At 42.9% G+C, this 27,111-nt stretch overlaps 1 protein-coding gene across 5 annotated transcripts in view; it reads left to right on the top strand.

Moving 5' to 3' along the window:
- LOC137344882 (RIMS-binding protein 2-like) overlaps positions 1-27,111 on the top strand; it is a 236,175-nt gene that overhangs the window by 14,971 nt on the left and 194,093 nt on the right. The gene's annotated exons all lie outside the window — the stretch shown is intronic.

The following is a 27,111-nucleotide window of genomic DNA, read 5'->3' as shown; positions in this document are numbered from 1 at the left end:
GGGATGTGGATAAATGGAGTTGAGGTACAGATCAGCCATGATCTCATTGAACGGTGGAGCAAAATTGAGGAGCTGAGTAGCCTACTCCTGCTGCTATGTTCCTAGATGGACTACAGTGTGGTGCAGTGAGGGATCAAATGACACTATAGTGTAGATAGTAATAGAAAGAAAGAAAGGAAGAACTTGCATTTATATAGCACCTTTCATGACCTCAGGACATCCCAAAGCGCTTTACAGCCAATTAAGTACCTTTGGAAGTGTAGTCACTGTTGTAATATAAGGAAACGCGACAGCCAATTTATGCACAGCAAGGTCCCGCAAACAGCATGAGATAAACGACCAGGTAATCTATTTTTAGTGATGTTGGTTGAGGGATAAATATTGAGCAAGACACCAGGGAGCGCTCCCCTGCTTTTCTTCAAAATAATGCCATGGGATCTTTTATGTCCACCTGAGAGGGCAGATGGGGCCTCAGTTTAACGTCTCATCTGAAAGACGGCATTTCCGTCGGTGCAGAACTCCCTCAGTACTACACTGAAGTGTCAGCCTAGATATTTGTGCTCAAGACTTGAACTTGAGCCCATGACCTTCTGACTCAGGTAAGAGAGCGCCACCAACTGATTCACAACTGACAGCTAATTGTTCCAGATGGGTTATTTTATAGCGCGGGTAGTGATCACAGTCCCAGATGGATTGCGGTATGATGCAGGGAAGGATCGTAGTCACAGTGTTCAGTTCCATTCACCCCTCAGATAATGAAGCAGTCCGTGCCCACATGCAGCAAGACCTGGACAACATCCAGGATTGGGCTGATAAGTGGCAAGTAACATTTGCGCCAGACAAGTGTCAGGCAATGACCATCTCCAACAAGAGAGAGTCTAACCACCTCCCCTTGACATCCAACGGCATTACCATTGCCGAATCCCCCACCATCAACATCCTGGGGGTCACCATTGACCAGAAACTTAGCTGGACCAGCCACATAAATACTGTGGCTACAAGAGCAGATCAGAGGCTGGGTATTCTGCGGCGGGTGACTCACCCCCTGACTCCCCAAAGCCTTTCCATCATCTACAAGGCACATGTCAGGAGTGTGCTGGAATTCTCTCCACTTGCCTGGATGAGTGCAGCTCCAACAACACTCAAGAAGCTCAACACCATCCAGGACAAAGCATCCCGCTTGATTTGTACCCCATCCACCACCCTAAACATTCACTCCCTTCACCACCGGCGCACAGTGGCTGCAGTGTGTACCATCTACAGGATGCACTGCAGCAACTCGCCAAGGCTTCTTCGACAGCACCTCCCAAACCCGCAACCTCTACCACCTAGAAAGACAAGAGCAGCAGGCACATGGGAACAACACCACCTGCACGTTCCCCTCCAAGTCACACACCATCCCGACTTGGAAATATATCGCCGTTCCTTCATCGTCACTGGGTCAAAATCCTGGAACTCCCTTCCTAACAGCACTGTGGGAGAACCTTCACCACACGGACTGCGGCGGTTCAAGAAGGCGGCTCACCACCACCTTCTCAAGGGCAATTAGGGATGGGCAGTAAATGCTGGCCTTGCCAGCGACGCCCACATCCCATGAATGAATTTTTAAAAATGGGTTCCGGGATAGTGCAGGTAGTGATTACAGTCCCAGATAGTTTCTGGGATAGTGCAGGTAGTGATTACAGTCCCAGATAGTTTCTGGGGTAGTGCAGGTAGTGATTACAGTCCTAGATGAATTACATAATAGTTAGGACCCCCAGAATTCTACAGCACCTCAAGACCTAGTTCTACTATAGTTTGCCCAGGGCTTGGGGACATCTCTATCTCAATCTAATGTATATTTCAATTGTATTAAAACTAGGCTAAATGATGGCTTTTTATTTATATAATTGTGCAGTTTGGCCTATTTAAAAGTAGTTTACTGTGCTGGGCCTTCAAATCCCCACTTGTTGCTTAGCTGTTTACAGTATTAGCTGTCTCACCTGACCAGCTGACACAGCTGGGTGTTGAGTGGCAGCTAGGGTGTGAACACTATCTGATATACCAATAGCAAATGTTCTGGATGGTGTCATTTGATACAATTTTCTAATCCCTGTTGATTTGCAGTTTGTTAATCCCTATGTATTCACACCTTTCACATTTACTTGCTGAACTGGGTTCAGAACTTCTGAAAAACTAGCTGGTTTAAGAGCTGAGATCACTGAGGTTACATAATTCCATGCTTTCTACACACTTATATATACCGGTGTGAAATGCATGGGGATTAACATTCCATATATTGAAACTCAGATGCAGGAGTCAGCAGGCCCGCAGGGTTTTCTATTCATTAAAAGAAGCTGTGGGCGTGCTGGCCCCCCATTATGCACTTATGTAAAATGTACCCTTCAGAGTTTGGCGTTCCTTCACACTGCTCAGAATCCGAACACCAGACACTGTTCTGGTACTCCAAGTATTGGCTCCAGTATTGTTTGGGTAAATAAAAGAAGATACAAAACAGCAGGGGAGAAATTTCACAGCGGGTGCTAAATTCACTGCTGTTTTCCATGGCTGTGGAATTATGAAGCACTTGAGGCCTGACTATAATACAGTTAGTAGTAATCACATTCCTGGACCGTCGGCAGTAGAGATCACAGTCCTAGACCAGTTGTGGGGTAGGGTAGGCAGTAGAGATTACAGTGCCAGACTAAATCAAAAGCAAAATACTGCAGATACTGGAAATCTGAAATAAAAATAGAAAATGCTGGAAATACTCAGCAAGACAGGCAGCATCTGTGGAGAAAGAAACAGTTAACGTTTCAGGTCGATGACCCTTCGTCCAAGACTTGTTGTGCTGCGAATATCTATGTGTTGAAATCAGGAAAGCAGTGCAGTGATACAATTTGTGACCTTGTTGGGGTAAAGATTTTGGTCCCATGCCTGACATATTATAATGTTGCACATGGGTGTACATCAATCTGAGACAATTGTAATTTGGGTACTTGTTACTGAGTTGGTTATAGGCATTTGTATTCCTGATAAAACTGTAGCAACAAAGTATCCTGGTTGTGGTTTATCACAGCGTTGAGGCCAGGCCCATTTGCGGGGGCTCGTTTCTCATGTTTGTCTGAGTGGCATTGGAATTTCTTCCTCAGCATAATTTGCTACTTTATGAAAATAGAACCACTGAAAGCAGCAAAACACAATTTTAAACCGTGAAGCTTTTTGTGTCAGCGATGTTGAAAATGACAAGTATCTGGATAATTTCTATAGCTATGTATTATAAATGTAGTAAAGTGTGAGCACATTTCCACGTGTGGTGCTTCGATTTACTCATTTATGTGTGCTTGTGGGTTACCGAATTAGATAGTTGTGAGAGAAATTGTATCCCAGAGTTCCTCATGTATGTTGTCTGTGTACACTTCTTTCATCCCCATTCCTTCTGTGAGATAAAGGACTCACAGGAACTACTGCTGCCAAGATGAGCAATAAATTGACCACAGTAAACTGGGTTGAACTGTTAATGGATAAACCTACAAGTAGTGGGAAGTATTCAAAGAAGTATTTAGTACTGTACAAAGCCAGCACATGCCCCTAAAAGACAATGGTTCCACTTGTGTAGTTAAGCAACCATGGTCAACAAATGAGGAAAGAGACAGCATAAAGCTAAAAGAAAAGGCTTGCACAATTGCAAGAAAAAAGGAAATCAAGGGGACTGGGAGCACTATAAAAAGCAACAAAGGGATACAAGAAAGTAATGAGGTGTAAAAAGGGGAATCTGAAAAAAAAATTTGCAGGGGATAGCGAAGTTTTTATGATTATATTGAGAGAAAGAGAGTGGTAAAGTGGAATGTGGGCCCATTAAAGACAGATGCAGGGGAGACTATAGTACACAAAAAGAAAATAGCAGACTTGTTAAATGAGTACTTTGTATCCGTTTTCATAGTGGAGAAAGAAGACAAAATATCAGTGGTAAAATAAGTCAAACAGAAGAATTAAACAGAAGAATTAAATAATTTTTAAAATAGTAATGGGAAAAATAATGGTACTTAAGGTAGATAAATATCCTGGACATGTTGGTTTCCACCCCAGACTATTAAAAGAAATAGGTGAGGAAATTGCAGGTATATTTATTGATAATTTTCCAAAGCTCTCTCGGTTCGGGAATTGTGCCTTTGGATGGGAAACTTATATCTTATTATTTAAGAAGGGAGGGAGAGAGAAAACAGGTAACTATGGACCTGTTAGTTTAACATCAGTTGTGGGGAAGTTACTGGAATCCATCATCAGGGGCAGAGTGACTGAGCATTTGCACAAGTATGAGAGTCAGCATGGATTTGGGAAGTTGATGGAAAAGAAAACCGGGCAGAGTATAAAAGGAGATGCTGATTTGTTATTCCCATTTTGCACCACAGCCTAAGATGAATTTGTACACCAGGGAGTCAGTGGTTAGGGTATAGAGTTTTTGGTGAGAACCAAATAGCAAGGAATAGGAGAGGGCCCAGGATGGAACCCTGGGGCACTCCTAAGGTGACTGAGCAAGGGTGGGAGGAGATGCCACTGAAGCATGTATACTGGCTCGATCAGATATGAATGACAGTATTGTAATGGAGGGGAATCGCAAAGAGAGTGGAGGAGGATGGAGTGGTTGGCTCAATTGAATGTTGCATTCAAATTTAGTATGGCACAGTGCTCATCTCAGATTCCTACACCTAGGTGATTTTAGATTCTTATTTGCATCAAGAAACACTAATTGTCTCCATCTCACAAATCAGATGGAATTAGTTCCATTAGTTGGATTCTGACAAAATCTTTTTTTTAATAAAACTCATCGATTGTTTTTCTTCTGTGGAACACATATTTTGTAGATAAAGTGGCTGCTTTATCAACATCATCAAAATAGATCATCTGTCATTTATTCATTTCCTGCCTGTGGGATTTTGCTGTGTGCAAGTTGGCTGCTGCATTTACCTACATAACAACAGTGACTGCACTTCAAAAGTAATTCATTGATTGTTAAGCACTTTGGGACGTCCTGAGGATGTGACAGGTGTTATATAAATGCAAGTTTATTCTTTTTTGAATTGCTGCTAACTAATGGGTTGAAAAACATTTGGTCAGATTAAGACATTCCACTAGATCTACATCTACTTTTGGCATCTGTACGTCTTCTGTTTGAAGTAACTCATCAACATTTATTGTCCAGATTTGCCTGCTGACTTGCAGTTTTCAGATCTATTCTGAATGCAGGTTTTCTTGCATAACCCAAGTGGCACCCGACTGCTCCTCAGGTATATTTAGAGAGATACTGTGCTGTGAGCACTTGTATTGTTACTGATCTATATCTTGCCTTATCGGAGAAAGAACTGGTGCATCATCCCAGAGGAACAATTCTGTATGGTGCAGCGAGGGAAAGTATCTGTCAAAGATGCTGTGATATTGATGTCAAAGCTGTAATTTTTTTGCCTCCATTGTCACCTGAGCTGACTCCTGCAGTGTGAGGGGTGCATCTGCTCAAAGTGTGTTTTACATGCCACTCACTGCCTGTATAAGTGCAGAACTCTGAGATTTTCATCCAATAGAAATATTCACTTTCAAAGTAGAACAGCTTTCAGTGTAGCTGAAATTGTAACAATTCATCACAAGTATCATACCTTCAAGCAGCTCTATACTGTTTCTGTACAGAATGTACCACAGTTTAGATACAAACAGGGAGACACTGGACCAGGTCCCAGTGCTTGTTATAAGTACTCACAAATTATCTGATGCTGTTTCAGCAAGAACTTACTCTCTGTTCAGGTTTTTGGAGCAATCCCTGTGCTTAAAAATGATTAAGCTTGAATATTTTTTTGTGTAATTTATTTTTTCATCTACCTGATGAGGTGAAAAATAAAAGTGTCTGAATAAACCTTGTGTTTAGGTCCCCTCAGGGGGTCTACGCTTGTTGTGCTTAACCATCAATACATACGAAAATACACTTCATCAGTGTCATTTGTGCTTTTAATGTTTCACATGACTGATCTCTAAGTGCTGTTTAAAGGCTTTAAGTACTTTCATCGTTTTCTGTGCTTCAATGACAATGGAGTACCCCAGATAGAATGTCAAGATAAACAGAGTGGACAGTGTAGGATTCTTAGGTTTTGTTTTATTGTTGAACGCTGCCATTTTGACCTCACACTTTGTTTCTGATGCACGTTCTTTGTGCTTACATAACATCTGATCAAATTTTGTGAGGTTTTGTTCGATATTTGACAGCATAATGGGGTACAATGAGCCTTGATGCCTCATGAATTTGACCCTAAATGCTGCTGAGGGCACAGAGACGTAGGTTTGCTCTGTGACTAGAATTCCGTGAAACTGCTGATCTTGCCTTTGTTCAGTTATTTATATTCTCCTAAATTTTTAAGTTCTTTTCATTTTCTTTCTTCCCCTTTTAAGCCTCCTTGCACCGTACATTCTCCCCTGTGTGGAGAATGGGTAAGCATCCTGGCAGCAGGCCCCTGTCAGTGCCAGAGGGAGATGAGTGGGCAGTCAAGTGACTCATCCTTCGATTTTTTTTTTCCCCCCGCCTGCCCAATGTATGTGGCCTCCAGAAAGGGTAGGGGTCATGCAGAAAAAGAATTGGAGACAAATGGATACAGAGAGTATATGGGACAGCCATCCAGAGATAAAGAGAAAGAGCAGGAGAGAGAGAGAGAGAGAGAAAGAATTAGAGAGCTGAAGACGAATAGAGACAGGATGGCAACACTTTTTAAAAGTCTGTGAGCAATGTCAAGGGAAATCAATTAGTAATTCAAAAAAAATAAGAACCCTGACGCAAATTTAACTGAATTCCATTTTAGATTATTTCTGTGTAAATGTTAAGTAATGCTACTATTATTAATCCTTGTGTGAATATCATTACATGTCAGTGGCACAGAGAACATTAAGGGTCAGTGGTCTTGCTGCTGTTAAAACTATAAAAGGACTCTCAAGTAAAATTTAAATTTATTAAAAGTAATAATACAGCAAGGAGTAACACTGGGGCTCTGTTTTCTAGCTTCATCATCTGAACACCTCAGTTATGAAACAGCCTTATAACCATAGAAATTTTAGCATTTAAGGAGACCATTTGGCCTATTGTATCTGTATCAATATGACTCCACATCAGAGCTCTCTATTATATTCCCAGTTCCCTGCTTTTTCCTCGGAATGTTAATATTTTACCTGTACAAATGTTTAACTTCTTCTTAGACACTGTGATTGACTTATTTCAATAACCACTCGTGTTAATGTATTCCTTATTTTAATTACCCATTGTGTGGAAAGGATTTCTTCTAACCTCTCCCTTTTGGCACTAATCCTAACTTTATGCCCAATTATAATTGTATTTTAAAAATTCGTTCTGGGGATATGGGTGTCGCTAGGAAGGCCGGTATTTATTGCCTATCCCTAGTTACCCTTGAGAATGTGGTGGTGAGCTGTCTTCTTGAACCGCTGCAGTCCATGTGGTGAAGGTACTCCCACCGTGCTGTTGGGTAGGGAGTTCCAGGATTTTGATGAAGGAATGGCGATATATGTCCAAGTCGGGATAGCGTGCGACTTGGAGGGAAACTTGGAGGTGGTGATGTTCGCCTGCATCTACTGCCCTTGTCTTTCTAGGTGGTGGAGATTGTGGGTTTGGGAGGTGCTGTCGAAGAAGCCATGGCAAATTGCTGCAGTGCATATTGCCGATGGTGTACACTGCAGCCACTGTGTGCTGGTGGTGGAGGGAGTGGATGTTTGAGGTGGTGGATGGGCTGACGATCAAGCGGACTGCTTTGTCCTGGTTGGTGTTGAGCTTCTTAAGTGTTGTTGCAGCAGCACCCATCCAAGCAAGTGGAGAGTATTCCATCACACTCCTGACTTGTGCCTTTATAAGTGGTGGAGAGGCTTTGGGAAGTCGGGAGGTGAGCCACACCGCAGAATACCCAGCCTCTGACCAGCTGTAGTAGCCATGGCATTTATGTGCCTGGTCCAAACATATAACCTTTGCTCATGCTTATTACTTGTTATAAAATGCACCACTTTGTGGGCTTTAATGACCTGCAAACCTGGGAATGCGACCAATGCACTAGATTGTACCAAATGTTTTGTGAAAGCAAATGTAACTCTTTGGATTTATTACTCTGGGAATTAATGGGCATAAATCCAAGTGAATCAGGCGTGAAATTATAGGAACGTTCTATTCTCTTGTTCTGACTGACTCTACTATGTTGTGTAAGTACATTTCTGGTACATAACATTCCTTACAATGTGAATGCCTTTAAGGATGTGTTGCATGGATTTTAGAATGTTTTTTTTCTGAGGTATCTGTATCCGGAGGCACTGTTCACCTCTCTTAGTCCTTTCAGTAAATAGCCAATTGAGTCTATTACAGTAGTGGCTAGAAAACTGTTTTGAAAATAGCCCAAAGAGACCATATAGAGAAACAGTGTTGAAATGTGACCTCAAAAACTGCCTCACATTCTAAGCTGAATATACACCTTTCTTAAATAACAATAAAAATGGTCAGCAATCCATCAATGGAATCACTGTTTTTAATACTGGGGGTGCATTCTTTGTTATAGAAATCTGCAAATGCTGGAAATGAAATCAATATTGAAAATACACAATGGATCCATCAGTATCTGAAAAAGAAGTTGAGGGACAGTTTGCAGGTCATTCAACCCATGAATTTATTCTTTGTGATTGTATTTGTTGTTTCCCCCCCCGCCCTTCCATTTTCTCCCCAACCCTACGAAAATGCTTACTTATCTTTTCAAATTCCTTAATGATAAAGGGTTAAAGCTGAAACTTTAACCTGCCTTTTCTGATTATAGATGCTGACAGGTCTCCCATATATTTCTAGCGTTTACTGTTTTTGTTTTGAAAGGTATTCAAAATCATGAAGGGCCTAGGCAGAGTAGATAGAGAAAAACTGTTTCCATTGGCAGAAGGGTCAAGGACCAGAGGACATAGATTTAAGGTGATTGGCAAAAGAACTAAGGTGACATGAGGAAAAGCTTTTTTCACAGCGAATGGTTAGGACCTGGAATGCACTTTCCGAGGTGGTGGTGGAGGCAGATTCAATCATGGCCTTCAAAAGGGAACTGGATAAGTACTTGAAAGGAAAAAAATTGCAGGGCTACGGGGAAAGGGCAGGGGAGTAGGACTAGCTGGATTGTTCTTGCTTAGAGCCAGCGCGGACTTGATGGGCCGAATGGCCTCCTTCCGTGCAGTAACCTTGCTATGATTCTATGAAAAGACATTTCAGGTCTTATAAGTTTACATTTTAGCAAACTATCGGTATCTTTCTTTAAAAAAGTATAGAGAGAATGATGTCATTAATCAGCCTGCTGGGAAACAGTGATAGAAACAAATTGTCTGTGGTCACTGGGTCTGCCTCAGTTTCCAATGTATTATCCAACTGTTTCTTGTCAAATTTTAAGCTGTCCATATTTATTTAGTGATAGTCCGAGTATAACCTCTGCCCTCACTTGCTGCACCATTGGGATCTGCCTGTACTCTGATGAGTCAGCACAGTAATCTCTCCCTTTTCTTATTACAGTATGTATCTCAAAAACATTTTGCCTCTGTCTGTGAGGTGTGTGTGTGTGTGTCTCTCTCTCTTTCCATGACAGCTGGTAAGAGTAAATTAAATTAGTTTAGATAGCTGTGTTGCAGTTCCTAGTTGAGCTGAGTCTATTTGGCATTATCTGGCACTTACAATAAAAACAAGCATTTGTAGAGTGTGTTAAACCAGATCTGGTGAAGGTTGGATTCCACTGAACTCCAGCTTGTAGGGGAGAGAGCTATGAGCGAGTCTTTTGCTTCACAGTGCATCAATCATTGTATTGATTGATGACATTTATAAATCATAGCAGGGAGATAAAAATGTTTACGGTGCAGTTAATTTTTAGTTCATTAAACAATAGAAAGAGATCATTAAAACTGATGTACACTGTTCAAGAAGCAGAAATTTGTGGTCAGTAAATTTCACTTCATAGCCAATAGCTTCCCTCTCTGAACTACGCAGGCTCTGGAGGTTATTGAATTCTGAAATCTGAGTATTTGGCAGTGAGATTCTTGTAAGAAAATAAAAAACGTTAGGAGTAGGTAAAAAAAACACTTGGCGTATCGAAGCCCATCTCTTTTGATACCCTAATTCTCCCATTGAAACCCATCCATCCGATGCTCTACCCCTCCGATACTCTACTCCTCCCATTGAAGCCATCACTTTGGTGCCCTAATTTTCCCATCGAAGCCCATCTCTCTGGTACATGAACTCTTCCATTAAAATCGATCCCTCTGGCACCCTAACTATCTCATCACAGTATTCAGCTGTATCATGAACAACTCCCATGTTTTCACCTCTACTATACAAACTGATAGATTATTTCAAACAATCATCACTCTTTCATAGGAACGTGAGAACATGAGTAGGCCATTTAACCCCTTGAGCCTGCTCGACCACTCAGTTAGATCATGGCCGATCTGCACCTCAACTCCATTTACCTGCCTTTAGTCCATTTCCCTTATTACTCTTACATATCAAAAATCTGTTTCAGTCTTGAAAGCTTTAATTGACCCAGCATCCACAGCCTTTTGGGGGAGAGAGTTCCAGATTTCTATACCCTTTGTGTGAAAAAGTGCTTCCTGATTTTGCTCCTGAATGACTTAGCTCTAATTTTAAGATTATGTTCCCTTGTTCTTGATTCACCCACCAGAGGAAATAGTTTCTCCAATTCTACCTATCAAATCCTTTTAACATTTTAAACACATCGATCAGATCATTTCTCAATCTTCTAGACTCAAGGGAATACAAGCCTAGTTTATGCAACCCGGCCTCATAATTTAACCCTCCAAGCCCTGGTTTCACTCTGGTGAATCTGCGGTGCATCCACTCCGAGGCCAATATATCCTTCCTGTGGTGCGGTGCCCAAAACTGAATGCAGTACTCTAGGTGGGGTCTGACCAAGGCTTTATGCAATATATAATGTAATATACTATATATTATGTAATATCTGTTTTAAATATAATTTCTGCTGCTTTCCATTTATTTTCTCTCTTTCTACTTTCCTGACTTACTTTGAAGTAATATTCTGGAATACTTTATCTATATCATTTAGTATTTTATGTAGTAGTATGTAGTATTTTATATACCTTGATGAGGCCCCCCCCCCGCCTTCTTCCAAGACTGTAAAGCTTAAGCTTCTCTAATTTCAACTCATGGTTCATCCCCTGTACACTTGGGGGTAAATTTTAACCCCTAGGAACGGGTGGGTTGGGGGTGGGTGGGCAGTGAAAATTATTGGCTTTGGGAGCGGGACCAAATGCCGGCTCGAACCCGCCTCCTTCCGGGTTTGACCCAGATGCATCTGAAACCTGGAAGTCAACGGCGGGCCGATACTTAAAGGTCCAATTAATGCCGTTGAAACAGTTAAGGGGATTAAATTTTTGGGTATTCAACCAGACAAATGATTTTAACTTTCCCTTAACGTGTCTCCCGTGGCCTCTGAAAAATGCCATGGAAATGGAGGTGAGTTGCAGCCGTGACCAATATAAACCTTCAAACCAGTGATTGACACATGTGAAGAAAAGGTGAGTTTTTACATCAGGGCAATCAGTTCTCTCAGATAAACCTTTGGCTGGGAGTTCTTTGTGTTTAGACTGAGATTTCTTTGTTCACGCTCAGAATTCTTGTGTTCACACATATTTACCTACATTTTGGACCCCCTCAAACTGACACCATCAGGATGGGGGTGGGGGGGGGCACAATGGATTCATTCAGCAGTACATCTGAGGAGGAGGCACATCACCATCCACGCCAGGCACGGCATACATGTATGGGAGTTGCAGCTCCACAAGATAACATGCGCTACAAGGACCTGCAGAAGAGCAGAGAGGGGACTAATGGAGGGGCTGAGGTTGCAGGAGGAACTACCCACGTTAGAGGATCTACAGACAAAGGCTGAGTTTCCTGCACCTCTCTGAGGAGCTGTGCCTGCGAAGGCTCAGATTGAGTCGACAGGTGGTTGCAGACATCTGCAGGTTCCTTGATGCAGAGCTGCTCCCGGCTGGGCCTGGTAGCCGCACATTGTCCATCGCAGTCACTGCTGTCCTCAATTTCTTCACCACCGGATCCTTCCAGGGCACCACCGGTGACATCACCAGGATCTCTCAGTCGTCTGCACATAAATGTATACGACAGGTCACAGATGGCTTGTTTGCCAGGGCATCTGACTACGTCAACTTCCCCATCGATGACATCGGCCAGACTGAGAAGGCAGTGGGTTTCTACTCTCTGGCAGGCTTCCCACGGGTACAGGGCGCAATTGATTACACACCTAGCAATCCGAGGACAAGCATATGAGCCAGGACTGTTCATCAACTGAAAGGAATATCACTTCATCAATGCGCAGTTGGTTTGCGACCACTGGAAGAGGCTTCTGTAGTTGTGTGCCAAATTCCCTGGCAGCTGCCATGATTCCTTCATTTTGCATGAATTCAACATCCTGGCCCTCTTCCACACACAAAACAGACTTAAGACATAGCTCCTTGGAGACTAGGGATAACCCCTGCGGACGTGGCTCATGACATCTCTGAGAAACCCCACCAGCGAGGCACAGCAGCGGTACAACGACAGTCACATCACCACCAGGCTGAAGATGCTAAAGATGCGGTTCAGGTGCCTGGATCAATCTGGGGGAGCCCTTCAGTACTCACCGGCGAGGGTGTGTAGAATAATTGTTGTGCGTTGCATCCTGCGCAACATCGCTCAACAGAGAGGATCACGGGTGGATTAGGTCCCATGCACTCATGAAGCATCTGCATCTGCCGACAACATTGAAGAAGGTGAGGAGGAGGAGGAGGATGATGATGGGCAACCCATTGCCAGAGCAGTGGCACACTTGGCTGCTCATGATGCCAGGGAGTCACTCATATTTGATAGATGCTCATAAGGAGATCAGCAAAGTGAAGAAAGTCAAGTACTCAGACCACCTGGAATGACCAGTCCCCCCCCCCCCCCCCCCACCATTTGCACAAAACAGCCCGACAACCACACGTACACTCATTGTAAACATGCCCAATGGGTGGCATTAGGTTTCACTGTTCATGATGAGGGACATGCAAGAGCGCTTTTACAAAAGGAACTCAAGAATGGCCAAGATATGGCAATGGTGGTGAAAATTATAACGTTTAATGTGCAGTTAAGAAGAAACAATTATAAATGAAAAACATGACATTGCATCAGACATCCTTGTCCATACCCTTGGTGATCACAAATCCTTAGCCATCCTCTTCCTACTACTTCTAAGGGGTGCATCCCTTGTGGCTTCAGCAAAGATAGTGGCAGGTTGCTCAGGTCTCTGCCATGACTGCTGAGATGCTCTGGGCCTATGCCTTCTGGGTTTTGGAGCCCCTGAGGGCCCCGCCAAAGCCTGCTCCACCTGCATTTGTGCAGGGGCAGACTCGGTCATCTGGAGAGGAGGCAGCTTTGTGGGTGCCGGTTTGGGGGGGCAATGGTTGAGACGTGGGAGCGCTTTGAGTGGAGTCCCCACTTCCATGTCCCCTTTTGCCATCCTCCCTCTCCTGGGCCAGGGCCACATCGCTCCTACCACTCTGCTGGACAACAGCTTGGAGGACATGTATGATGCCTTCTAAGGCCACTGCTAATGTATCTGTCTGCCTGTTTAAAGCGGCAGAATCTTGTTCACCCTGAGTCCGCACGGCTGTTGCCAGGGCCTGAATGGACTCATTTGTGAGCCGTGCTTGAAGCGCCATGGAGGCTGCCATTCTCTCCATCGCAGACATTCCTGCACTTAACTGCGCCACCAGTCCACTAATGCTGGAGGTGGACTCGTCCATCCTCTCCGCTAATGTGAAGACTGAGCTTGGCACCTCTTCCAATACGTCGTAAAGGTATGTCTGTCCCTCGATTTTTCTTCTTTTAAAGGATGGCCCCCTGGGTTCAGCATCTGTGACCAGCTGAGCAGAGCTTGGAGAGGAATGCGCCCACCGACGCAGAATCTACATAGCTGCCCCTGCCACCAGTGTCTGCTCATGCTCACTTGTGTGTGGTGACTCAGCAGGTGACAACCCAACTAACTCTCTAATAGGAGCCACCGAGGTATGAGTATCTGCGCTGGTGCATGGCTTGCTATAATGTGATGGTGCGCTCTCAGAGGCATGGAGCACCTCTGAGGAATCGCCCTCGTCCATGTTGTCAGCCTGTTCAGCACCCCTTGAAGGCCCTGGAAGAGAACATACAGCAATATTAAGAATCATCGCTGAAGTTGAGCAAGAGGTCAATCATTGATAACATCAATTCATGTTGTGTGTGAGGAATGTTAAAGTTCTGTTACCAGACGTTTGCAGGGTGCCAGTCTCAGCATCTCCAATGGCCAGGCATTCCTTCATCCAGCTTAGTTCCAACGCCTCCTCCTCCGCCTATGTCAGGGCCACTATTTGTGGTGGCCTCCCTCCAGTCCTACTCCTCTCCCGTGCATTTTGCATTCTCTTCTCCTACAAGGGGAGAAAGAACAGACGGGTGAGGCTGTCCATGGAAGTGATGCACAGAGGGTGACTATCAGACAGATTCATGACATTACGTCAGGATTGGGGTGCGTGGGAATGCTGGGTTTCACAAAAGGGGAGGTGAGGAAGTACACAGAAAGTGAAGGTAATGAGATAATGAGATTTAAGTGGGTGTGAGGAATAATGTGATGGAGTAGGCTTGGCAAGACAGAGTGGGGGGGGAGGCGGGGTGTTGTGCACCACAGGATGTAGGTGGATCAGTAACTGCATTTACTTTTCTTAACCTGGTTAGGTCATTAAATCGCTTCCTGCACTGCATCCAAGCCCTCGGCACCATGCTCCTGCTGCTGACCTGTTCTGCCACCTCCAGCCATGCTGCCTTGGAGGCAGAAGCAGGTTTCTTCCTTCTATCACCTGGGTATAACAACTCCCTCCTGCTTCTCAAAGCAGCCAGCAGTATCTCAAGGGAGGCATCCTAGAACCTTTCCTCTTCGTCCTTCCATTCTGCTTTTTACTCCTTTCTCCTTCAAAATCCATTGTTGCATTGGCCCTTTAAATAATAGGTTTTAAATTGTGTCGTGCGGTTGCGCAGTACTCCCGCTGCGCAGCTTGGAGATGCGAAACCCGGAAGCAGAATTAAGTGGCTTCAATTGAGTCGTGATCGCTCGAGAACACATACAAAGTTTTTCCCGGTTTCCCACCCGCTTATTGGGCCCCCTGCTGAGATCCCCCCTCATTGTTAAAATTTACCCCTTTGTATCCGCCTTGTGCGCTTTGTAAAGAAAAAGGTAATGGTGCTTGTGAGAGGGGTGGTGTCAGGTTGAGGGGGTGCATTGAGTGATGTTTTACAGGGTCAGTGATTGGACCTCTTGTTTCTAATCTACATAAATTGCTAAAAATGTAAAATAGAGAATGTAGGATGATAGAGAATGCAGCAAGAGTTGCAGAAGGATTTTAATTGGCTGTGCAATCAATCAAATGCATGATAAATTACATTTAACATTAATAAGTATAAAGCTTTTCATATTGTTCAAGAAAATGGGCATCATAATTATAGAATGAGTGGGACTGAATGGGTAGAGGGAGACTTGGAAAGGGACCTAGGAGTGACGTATCATCACTTCAGTATCTAGGCAACGTAACAAAGCAATTTAATATTCTAATTGATGTTGGGATATATAGCTAGGACAGTAGAGTACAAATCTCCAGAGATTATGGTAACACTTTACATTACAGAGGTTAGACACCTCGTGGAGTACTGTATTCAATTCTGATCACCACACCACAAAAACATATCCTGAAAAGGGTGAGAAGAGCTACAAAATTGATTCCAGTGTAAAGGGGATGAATTGTGAGGGAAGATTGGAGAAGCTCAAGACTTTCTGTATGGAACCAATGTGGTTAAGGGATTGAGATTATGTCCCCTCTCTGCGATATACCAGTCAGCAATTCCTTCTACTTGTGTCTGTATACTTTCCAGTGATTCCATCCTGCTGCCTTTATATATCATCCAATAACTCCGCTCTCCTATGTTTATATAGCATGCAGTGATTCTGCCCTCCCTTATTTATATGCCATCCCTATAGGCTATTTGAAGGCCAACTTTTTGATTCAACCTTCTGTGCATGCCACTTTCTGAATCAGTCTCCTCCAACATGCTGCAAATAGGTAGAAGATGGTATAATACTTTTCAGTTTAAAGAATATTGGCACATGGGCCTGGAGAGTAGGATCATAGTGACCCTAATGTACGTGTCCGAAGCCTGGGAGCAGGGTAGATGCCTGCTGTTGTGGGATGGGAATGGTGCAAGATACTGGGAGACCTGAAGAGTGAGTAGAGAAAAAAATGTAATAAAAACTTAATGTAATCGCATCATAACACTACCCGTGAGGAAACTCGGTACAGTGCTGAGGAATGTCTGCTACTATTGCTGTTTAACGATAAAATAACAAACATATAGCAGGTTAGTACAGCACATGTATGGTACTGAAAGGTGCTCAGTATATTGATTACATGGGTAGGAGGCAATACAGTATTTATTGTGTTAAATATTCATCTTGTCTCACTGTATGAAATCGCTATACTGCTGCCCTTTGCGTATAACTACCATGTTATTTCTACACAGCAAGAATTATAGTGCTGCATATTGAATTGTTACAGTACATTGGTGTTGTACAACATGGTGTGTTTCATCTCCTTATTGGAATTAGATACATTGTAAATAAACAGCTTGGTACTGTGATACATGGAAACAATTTCACACTTGGTTACAGTCACTAACTGACTCCATTTCATGAAATAATCAGTTTTTTTTCACTCTGCTGCCCACTTGTAATAACAAATAACTCCCTTTAGTTACAGCAATTTTCTGGTTCAGCTGATTATTTCATTGGCCTTCTGTTTTAAAGAAAATCATATAAACTGTTTTCTCCAAAAAGCTGCAGTGACCTCAATGCTGAAAGAGTTTAAAATGCAGCAGTAGTCTCCTAGACAGAAATGTCCTCCTGATGGTTTGTAAGGAGTATTTGTAATGATGTCCAGCTTTTACATTCATACATATATTTGACCATCTCTTCATTTGGCACTTAGAAACATAGAAAATAGGAGCAAGAGTAGGCCATTTGGCTCTTTGGGCCTACTCCGCTGTTCAAATGATCATGGCTGATCGTCTAACTCAGTACCCTGTTCCCGCTTTTTCCCCATATCCCTTGATCCCTTTAGCATTAAGAAATATATCTATTTCCTTCTTGAATACATCTAATGACTTGGCCTCCACTGCCTTCTGTGGTAGAGAATTCCACAGGTTCACCACCCTCTGAGTGAAGAAATTTCTCCTCATCTCGGTTCTAAATGGCATACCCCGTATCCTGAGACTGTGACCCCTGGTCACTTAATGTCCATCCTCTGTTCGCCCTTGATTCTTCATTTTCTATAATTGCTGTTTTTCTCTTCCTTGATCGTTTGTTACATTAAGTCCTTTTGATAGGCTCTGTAGACTCTTAGGTATGCCAGGCCTGTATACGGCTGGGTTTGAAAAGCAATGTATTCCCTTGGGGGCGAGAGGCCCTGTCCACCCTCGGGGGTGAGAGGCCCTGTCCACCCTCGGGGGTGAGAGGCCCTGTCCACCCTCGGGGGTGAGAGGCCCTGTCCACCCTCGGGGGTGAGAGGCCCTGTCCACCCTCGGGGGTGAGAGGCCCTGTCCACCCTCGGGGGTGAGAGGCCCTGTCCACCCTCGGGGGTGAGAGGCCCTGTCCACCCTCGGGGGTGAGTTGCTGAAAATATCTAATCGCCAGCTGATAATGCACCCTGAGACTTTGCTTTAATTTGAAGTGTTTTCACAGAATTCTCTGGATATTTAATACTGTAATCAGTTCAGAAACTTCAATATAAAAATGATCTTCTACGGCAATGGAGTTAAATTGATATGGAGGCGTGTTATAGTCACCTCTACAGTTTGCTCATCTCTCTATGGCAGTTACTTTTCACAATTCCGCTTTATGTACTATTGAAATGCATGTAAAATTTCTGCCATAAACCAGTTACCTATGCAGTCTGTATTATGGCCACGTCACCAGGTCATCTTGTACTGTATTCTAATACATTTCATCTTTAATTATGATTGAGACCTGGAATGCTGAGCACTGCTGCAACAGCGTCAGGGATTCAAACTCCTGCTGCTGTACACTAGGTTGATATATTTTGAAATGGTTTTGTGAGGAGAAATATGCTAATGCTTCAATGGCATTGAAATTGATTTGCCTCATACTGAGTCATGGGGACAAAAAACTCGAGAGTTATTTATGAAGCAATTGGGGGAACTAAGATAAGCCGAAAGGTTTTCCTTATCTGTAATTATCTTGTGATCACCACAAGGTTTGGAGGAACGAGCAGCACACAGCATTAAAGCAAGTGAGAATTCCAAGATCGTGCACTGATGGGGCTTCATGCAGTGACTTCTGGTACATCCCTCTGCTAATGTGGGTGTTTGAATAGTGCACAGTAATAAAATAAGCACACAATCACTGAAGAGTCTCACTCTTAACCTGCATGCAGCAGCCACCTGTGTAACACGGCCAGCTGGAACAGTCCTATGCGTGACTATAACACAGGTTGTACAAAGTGCTTGGCTTCAGGGTAGCATGTCACACTAAGGGAAGGAGGAACGTTCTACATCTGTTTATTTGGGACTGATGAACAGGAGAGACAGTAAGACTCTGGAACTGAGAGAGATAGGAAATGGTACTATTGTAGGACTGAGAGATGGGAGACGGTGCTACCCTGAGATTGAGTGAGAGGGGAAACAGTGTGACTTGCGGATTAAGAGAGAGAGGAGATGGTGCAATTCTGGGTCTAAGAGAGGGAAAATGGTATAACTTTGGGATAGAGAGAAGGAGATAGTTGCAAATTTGGATTGATACAGGGGAGTTGGTGTAACTGGGATTGAGATTGAGTTACATCGAAACGACAGAAACAGGCCATTCAGCCCAACTGGTCTATGCCGGCGTTTATGCTCCACATGAGCCTTCCTCTCCCTACTTCATCTAACCCTATCAGGACACCCTTCTATTCCTTTCTTCCCCGTGTGCTTAACTAGCTTCCTCTTAAATGCATCTATGCTATTTGGCTCAACTACTCCTTATGGTAGTGCATTCCACATCCTTACCACTCTTTGGGTAAAGAAAAGTTTCTCCTGAATTCCCTATTGGATTTATTAGTGACTATTTTATATTTATTACCTCTAGTTTTGGACTCAGCCACAAGTGGAATCATTTTCTCCATATCTACCCTATCAAACCCTATCATTATGTTAAAAACCTCTATCAAAGAGCCCCAGCCTGTTCGGCCTTTCCTGATAAGGATATCCTCTCAGTTCTGGTATCATCCTTGTGAATCTTTTTTGCACCCTCTCCAATGCCCCTACATTCTTTCTATAATATGGAGACCAGAACTGTGCAAAATGCTCCAAATGTGGTCTAACCAAGGTTCTATACAAGTTTAACATAACTTCTTTGCTTTTCAATTCTATTCCCCTAGAAATGAACCCTAGAGCTTGATTTGCTTTTTTTAAATGGTCTTATTAACCTACATCACTACTTTTAGTGATTTGTGTATCTGTGCCCCTAGAGTCTATCCCATTTAGACTCTTATTACCCAAGCAGTATGTGGCCTCCTTATTCTTCCTACCAAAATGCACCACCTCACACTTATTTATATTGAAATTCATTTGCCAATACATGTCCATTCTGCAAGTTTATTAATGTCCTCTTGCATTTTGACGCATTCTTCCTTTGTATTAACTACACCTCCTCAATTTGGTGTCATCTGCATATTTTGAGATTGTACTTCCGAATCCAAATTGTTAATGGAAATTTTGAACAATGATGGTCCTAGCACCGATCCCTGTGGAACACCACTTTTGCCAGTCTGAGTAGCTACCCTTAAACCCTACTTTCTGTTTTCTGTCTTGTAGCCAGCTTGCTATCCATCCTGCTACCTGTCCCTTGACTCCACATGCTCGGACCTTAGTTATGAGTCTATAATGTTATCTATGGCCTTTTGGAAATCCAAATATATTACATTTACTGCATTATCCTTGTCTACTCTTTCTGTTACTTCTTCAAAGACTTTCTCTTCTGAAATCCGTGCTGACTATTCTTTATTATATTTTCATTCTCTAGATGTCTTTCTATTACATCTTTGAATAAAAATTCCATTAACTTTCCTACCAGTAATGTTAAGCTAGCTGGTCTATAGTTCCCTGGACTTGTTCTATCTCCCTTTTTAAATATAGGAATAACGTTAGCTGTCCGCCAGTCCTCTGGCACTTTTCCCTTTCCCTTTTCTAGTGAATTATATATATGTAATAGTGCCTTTGCTATCTCCTCCATAACTTCTTTTAATATTCGAGGATGCAATCCATCCAGACCAGGGTCTTAATCGCCCTTATTTTGATTAGTTTATCAATTATCTCCCCCCCCACTTTCTACCTTAAATGTATTAATATCTTTTTCGACCTCATCTTCTAATGTCCTGCCCACCTGTTAGTCTCCCTGGTAAATACGGAGGGAAAGTAACTATTCAATATTTCTGCCATTTCACTGTCGTTACTTGTGAGTTTATCTTGTGCATCCCTTAATGGCCCTATCCCTATTCTGATTTTTATTTGTTACTTATGTGCCTGTAGAATACTTTACTATTTCTGTTTATATTCCTTGATAATTTAATCTCGTAGTTCCTCTTTGCTTTCCTAATTTTTTTTTACTTCTTTCCTAACCCCTTCATATTCCCTTTTGTTATCCTCTCCTTTGTTGTCTATGTACTTAGTGCATGCCTTTTTCTTTAGTTTCAATTTTGCCCTTATTTCTTTATTCATTCATGGTGTGTCATTACTGGCTAGTTTGTTCTTGCTTTTTATTAGGATATATTTCCCCTAAACTCTATTGATCACCGTTTTGAATATTATTCACTGCTGTTCTATTTCTTTGTCAATTTTTTTTCCAATTGACCTGCCCTAGTTCCATTCTGATCCCCTTAAAATTAGCTTTTTCCCAGTCTATTACTTTGGTCTTTGTCTTCCTTTTGTCTTTCTCGATCATTATTTTAAATCTTATGATGTTATGATCACTATTGCCTAGATGTTCCCCTATGCTTACTTCTCGTATCTGTTCTGGTTCATTTCCCATTATAAGATCCAGTAGTGATTCCTCTCCAGTTGGGCTTCTCACATACTGGGTAAGAAAGGAGTCATGTACACACTGAAAAAACTCCATTCCCTTTTCTCCTTTCCCTACCTCTTCTTGCCAGTTTATTTGGGGGTAGTTGAAATCGCAACTGGGGAGTCTGAGCAATGCTGAGACAACATTGTGGCTCTGAGACTGATGGAGTGGATATTGTGCAAGTCTGTCTTGTACAAATACAGAAAATTGCACAGCCACAAAGGGACTCGGTGGTGGTCAGCTTCATGTGGAGTCTCACTTAAATTTCTATTTGCAGTAAAAAGACACTTCTCGGTATTCAGCAGTGCATGATGATAACATATTAGTTGTTTGAGTTGGCATAACAAAAAAAACAGAATTGGGAACATGTCTCACCACAGTTCTGTCAGTGGACCTGAGTTTCCCCACACATTAAACAACAGTATGTGCTCGACTTATCTATTAGTTTATGGCATTGTCAACTCCATACGCAATGGAAGAGGAGATTACTTTTCATGGAGCAGTCTGATTAGCCCTGGGACTTAACTCTGCATTAGATCAAAGTTTGGAGGCTAGCTGGATTTTTCTGCTGAACCGATGTAAGTGAAAATACCATGTTACAGATTCAGGATTGTTTAGAATTGCAGGAAATCCATGATATTTATATAGAATAAATGATCTGCTTATGAATATAATATCTGGAGGTTTCCACAAAAAGGGAATACGAGAAAAAGCTTGCGAGGGATATCAAGGACAACACTAAACGTTTTTACAAATATATTAAGAGAAAGACGATGGCTAAGAGTAACGTGGGCCCCTTTAATGACAGATGCAGATGGTATTGTAATTAGAAATCAGGAAATGACAGACTTACTAAATAGCTACTTTGTATCGGTCTTTACAGTAGAGGATGAGGACAAAATACCAGAGCTACATGGAAAACCAAAAATAAATCAAAGGGAGGAACTAACTAGATTCAATATTAGTAAAAAAATGGTGATGGTGAAACTAATGTTATTAAAGATAGGCAAACCTCCAGGATCCGATGGTTTCCACCCCAGGGTATTATAAGAAGTAGGTGAGGAAATTGTTGATGCATTAATCCTGATCTTCCAAAACACTCTCGATTCAGGAATTGTCCCCTTGGTTTGGAAAATTGCCAATGTCACTCCACTATTTAAGAAGGGTCAGAGAGATAAACTAGGAAATTGTAGTCCTATTAGTCTAACCTTAGTTGTGGGGAAGTTAGGGATAGAGTGACTGAGCATTTGGACAAATATCAGCTGATCAGAGAGAGCCAGCATGGATTTGTAAAGAATAAGTCATGTCGAACAAACCTAGTTGAGGTTTTTGAGGAGGTAACTAACATATTAGATAAGGGAGTGTCTATGGATGTTATTTATGTGGACTTCCAGAAGGCATTTGATAAGGTTCCATATAAGCGACTGTTAACAGAAATGAGAGTGCGTGGAATTGAAGGCAACCTATTGGCTTGGATTGAGAATTGGTTCGGAGATAGGAGACAGAGAGCAGGGATAATGGTTATGTACTCAAATCGGCAGGATGTGACTAGTGGTGTCCCCCAGTGATCTGTTCTGGGGCCACAGCTTTTCACTTATAAATGACTGGGATGAAGGAATAGAGAACCGTATTTATAAGTTTGCCGACGACACTAAATTAGGTGGCACAGTAAATAGTGTCGACGGGAACAGAAAGTTGCAAAGGGACATTGATAGATTAAGTGAGTGTGGCAGATGGAGTTCAATGTGGGTAAGTGTGAAGTCATTCACTTTGGATCTAAGAAAGATAGATCAGAGTATTTTCTAAATGGCGAGAAGGCGGAGCAGAGGGATTTAGGGGTCCAAGTACAAAAATCACTAAAAGCTAGTGGACGTGTACAAAAAATAATTAAAAAGGCTAATGGAATGTTGGCCTTTATCTGAAGAGAGCTGGAATACAAAGGGTGGAAGTTACATTACAGCTGTACAGAGCTCAGGTTAGACATCATTTGGAGTACTTCATTCAGTTCTGGGCACTGCACCTCAGGAAGGATATATTGGCCTTGTAGGATGTGCAGAACTGATTCACCAGAATGATACCGGGGCTAAAAGGGTTAAATTATGAGGACAGGTTGCATAGACGAGGCTTGTAGTCTCTTGAATATAGAAGATTAAGGACTGATCTAGTTGAAGTGTTTAAGATGATTAAAGGATTTGATAGGGTAGAGATAAACTATTTCCTCTGGTGCGAGAGTTCAGAACAAGGGGGCATAACCTTAAAATTAGAGCTAGGCTGCTCAGGGGTGATGTCAGAAAGCACTTCTTCACACAAAGGATAATGGAAATCTGGCACATTCTCCCCCAAAAAGTTGTTGAGGTTAGGTCAATTGAAAATTTCAAAACTGAAATTGATAGATTTTTGTTAAGCAAGGGTATTAAGCATTATGGAACCAAGGCAGGTGGATGGAGTTAAGATACAGATCAGCCATGATCTAATTGAATGGCGGAACAGACTCGAGCTGAATGGCCTATTCCTGTTCCTATGTTCCTTTGTTATCTTCAGGAGCCCCACAGAAACAGTGCTGCAGCTGAGGGCTAGCAGACTGAATGCTTGTTCCCCGATTCGAAAGATTAGTGAAACATGAGTCAGTGAATTATAGATCAGTTAGTTAACATCCTTTGGGAAAATGCTTTCAGAACATTGTCAACATTCATCCAAAGTGCATAGAAGCCATCAACAGTATTCCTCATAGTTTTAGAAGTAATATATCATGCCTCACAGCACCACTGGATGATGCAAAGAAAAGAAAGACTATAGTGTTTTTAATATCCTCAGGCTATCCCAAAGCACTTCACAGGTAATTAAATACTTTTTAAGTGTTTTGTAGTTAAACGTGGCCGCCACTTTGGACACAGCAAGATCCCACAAACAGCAATGAAATGAATCATTAATTAATCTAAACTCCTGACTTGTGTCTTGTAGGTGGTGGAAAGGCTTTGGTGAGTCAGGAGGTGAGCCACTCGCTGCAGAATACCCTGCCTCTGACCAGCTCCAGTAGCCACAGCATTTATGTGGCTGTTCCAGTTAAATTTCTGGTCAAGTCTGTTGATGGTGGCGGACTCGACGATGGTAATGCCATTGAACGTCAAGGAGAGGTGGCTAGGTTGCCTCTTGTTGGAGATAGTCATTGCCTGGCACTTATGTGGTGGGAATGTTACTTGCCATTTATCAGTCCAAGCCTGGATGTTGTCCAGGTCTGGCTGCGTGCGGCATGGACTGCTTTATTATCTGAGGAATTGCGAATGGAGCTGAATACTTCTGGCCTTATGATGGAGGGAGCATATTGATGAAGCTGGTGAAAATAGTTGAGCCTCGGACGCTGCTCCGAGGAACTCCTTCAGCAGTGTCCTGGGGCTGAGGTGAATGGCCTCCAACAACCACCTGCCTTTGTTTCTGAAGAATTTTCCTAATGTTCCCCATTGACTTCAGTTTTACACGGGCTCCTTGGTGTCACACTCAGTTGAGTGCTGCCAAGGGCAGTCACTTTTACCTCGCCTCTGGAATTCAGCTTGTGCCCACGTTTGGACCAAGGCTGTAATGAGGTCTCTAGCCGAGTGGTCCTAGCAGAACCCAAACTCAGCATCGGTGAGCAGGATATTGGTGAGTAAGTGCCGCTTGATAGCAATGTTGATGACTCCTTCCATCACTTTGCTGATGATTGGGAGTAGGCTGATAGGGCGGTAATTGACTGAGTTGGATTTGTCTTCTTTCTTGGGGACAAGACACATTTGTGCAATTTTCCACATTGTCGGGTAGATGCCTGTATTGTAGCTATACTGGAACAGCAGAATGATCTCAAATCCTCCCATTGCAGCATCCAATTAATTCTTAAATGATTCCAGGATTCTCCCCTCCACTACTCTATCCAGGCGCACATTTCAAACGTTGATTAATCTTTGTGTGAAGAAGAACTTCCTGATATCAGTCCTAAATTTGCCTTTTATTAGTTTGAACCTATGTTTCCTTGTTATACACTCACAATTTAATTTAAATAAACTTTTACCCTCTCCATACCATTTACTATCATAGACCTCTATAAGGTCACCTCTCAGACACCTCCTTTCAAGGCCCAAATCTCTCTAGTCTTTCCTTATAACTCAAACCTCTAACACCAGCGATCAGTCTTGCGAATTTCACGTACTGCCTCCAATGTTTGAATATCTGCTTTGTGTTTCAGTGACCAGAACTGGACACTGTACTCAAGGCGTTTGATCATGACTAAATGATCTGTATTCTACTCTTTTGGCTATGCAGTTCAACATTCTGTTGGTTTAGTTGATTGCTGCTCTGCAGTGATTGGATATGTTGACCGTCGAGTCTACTAAGACTCCCAGGTCTGCTTTGACTTCATCCTTAGCTATTTCAAACTCATTCATGGAGCATGGGCATTGCCTAGTTTTCCTTCCGATGTGCAATATTTGTTATTTGTCTGCATTAAATTTCATCTGCCATTGCTCTGCCCACTGGCATATTTTTCCAGCTCATTCTGTAATTTCTGAGCAGCCTCCTCTAATTTACGGGTACAGTAGCATAGCGGTTATGGCACTGGACTAGTAATCCAGAGGTTGTGAGTTCAAATTAAATTGAATTCAATAAATATGGTAATTTGTGGTCTAATACCAGAAAATATGACCACCTATGCTACTGAATTGTCACAAAAACCCAACTGGTTCACCAATATCCTTCAGGGAAGGGAGCCTGCCACCTCTACCCAGTCTGTGACTCCAATCCCATACTATGTGGATGACTTAATGCCCTCAGGGGCTACCAGGTATGGGCAATGGATGCTGTCTTTCCCTCATCCCAAGAACAAACTGAGCAAGTCTACTGCTAGTGTGACAGGGAAAGAGAGGGGCTGTTCGTCTAAGTGGAGAGGGAGAGAGGAGCAGTCAGTGTCAGCGGAGAGAGAGAGAATGGGGGGATGTTAATATAATTAGAGAAGGGGAGAGGGAGAGAAGGACTGTTAGTGTAAGTAGAGAGAGGTGGGGGAAGAGGCAAGAGCAGTTAGTGAAATCTCGGCTGAGTGCACTGGATACAGCAAAGACTATGAACTCCGACAACGTCCCGGCTGTAGCGCTGAAGGCTTGTGCTCCAGAACTAACCATGCCTCTAGCCAAGCTGTTCCAGTACAGGTACAACACTGGCATCTACCCGAGAAAGTGGAAAGTTGCCCAGGTTTGTCCTGTCTACAAAAAGCAGGACAAATCCAATCCAGCCAATTAACACCCCATCAGTCTACTCTCAATCATCAGCAAAGTGATGGAAGGTGTCGTCGACAGTGCCATCAAGCAGCACTTACTCACCAGTAACCTACTCACCGATGCTCAGTTTGGGTTCCACTAGCAATACTCAGATCCAGACCTCATTACAGCCTTGGTCCAAACGTGGACAAAAATGCTGAATTCCAGAGGTGAGGTGAGAGTGACTGCCCTTGACATCAAGGCAGCATATGACTCAGTGTGGCATCAAGGAGCCCTAGTAAAATTGAAGTCAATGGGAATCAGGGGGAAAACTCTCCAGTGGCTGGAGTCATACCTAGCACAAAGGAAGATGATAGTGATTGTTGGAGGCCAATCATTTCAGCCCCAGGACATTGATGCAGGAGTTCCTTAGGGCATTGTCCTAGGCCTAACCATCTTCAGCTACTTCATCAATGACCTTCCCTCCAACATTAGATCAGAAGAGGGGACATTCGCTGATGATTGCACAGTGTTCATTTCCATTCTCAACCCCTCAGATAATTAATCAGTCCATGCCCACATGCAGCAAGACCTGGACAACATCCAGGCTTGGGCTGATAAGTGGCAAGTAACATTCGTGCCAGACAAGTGCCAGGCAATGA

Source organism: Heptranchias perlo, chromosome 28, assembly GCF_035084215.1.
Source record: "Heptranchias perlo isolate sHepPer1 chromosome 28, sHepPer1.hap1, whole genome shotgun sequence".
In the NCBI taxonomy this organism is placed as follows: domain Eukaryota; kingdom Metazoa; phylum Chordata; class Chondrichthyes; order Hexanchiformes; family Hexanchidae; genus Heptranchias; species Heptranchias perlo.
This window is presented reverse-complemented; position numbering and strand designations above follow the sequence as displayed.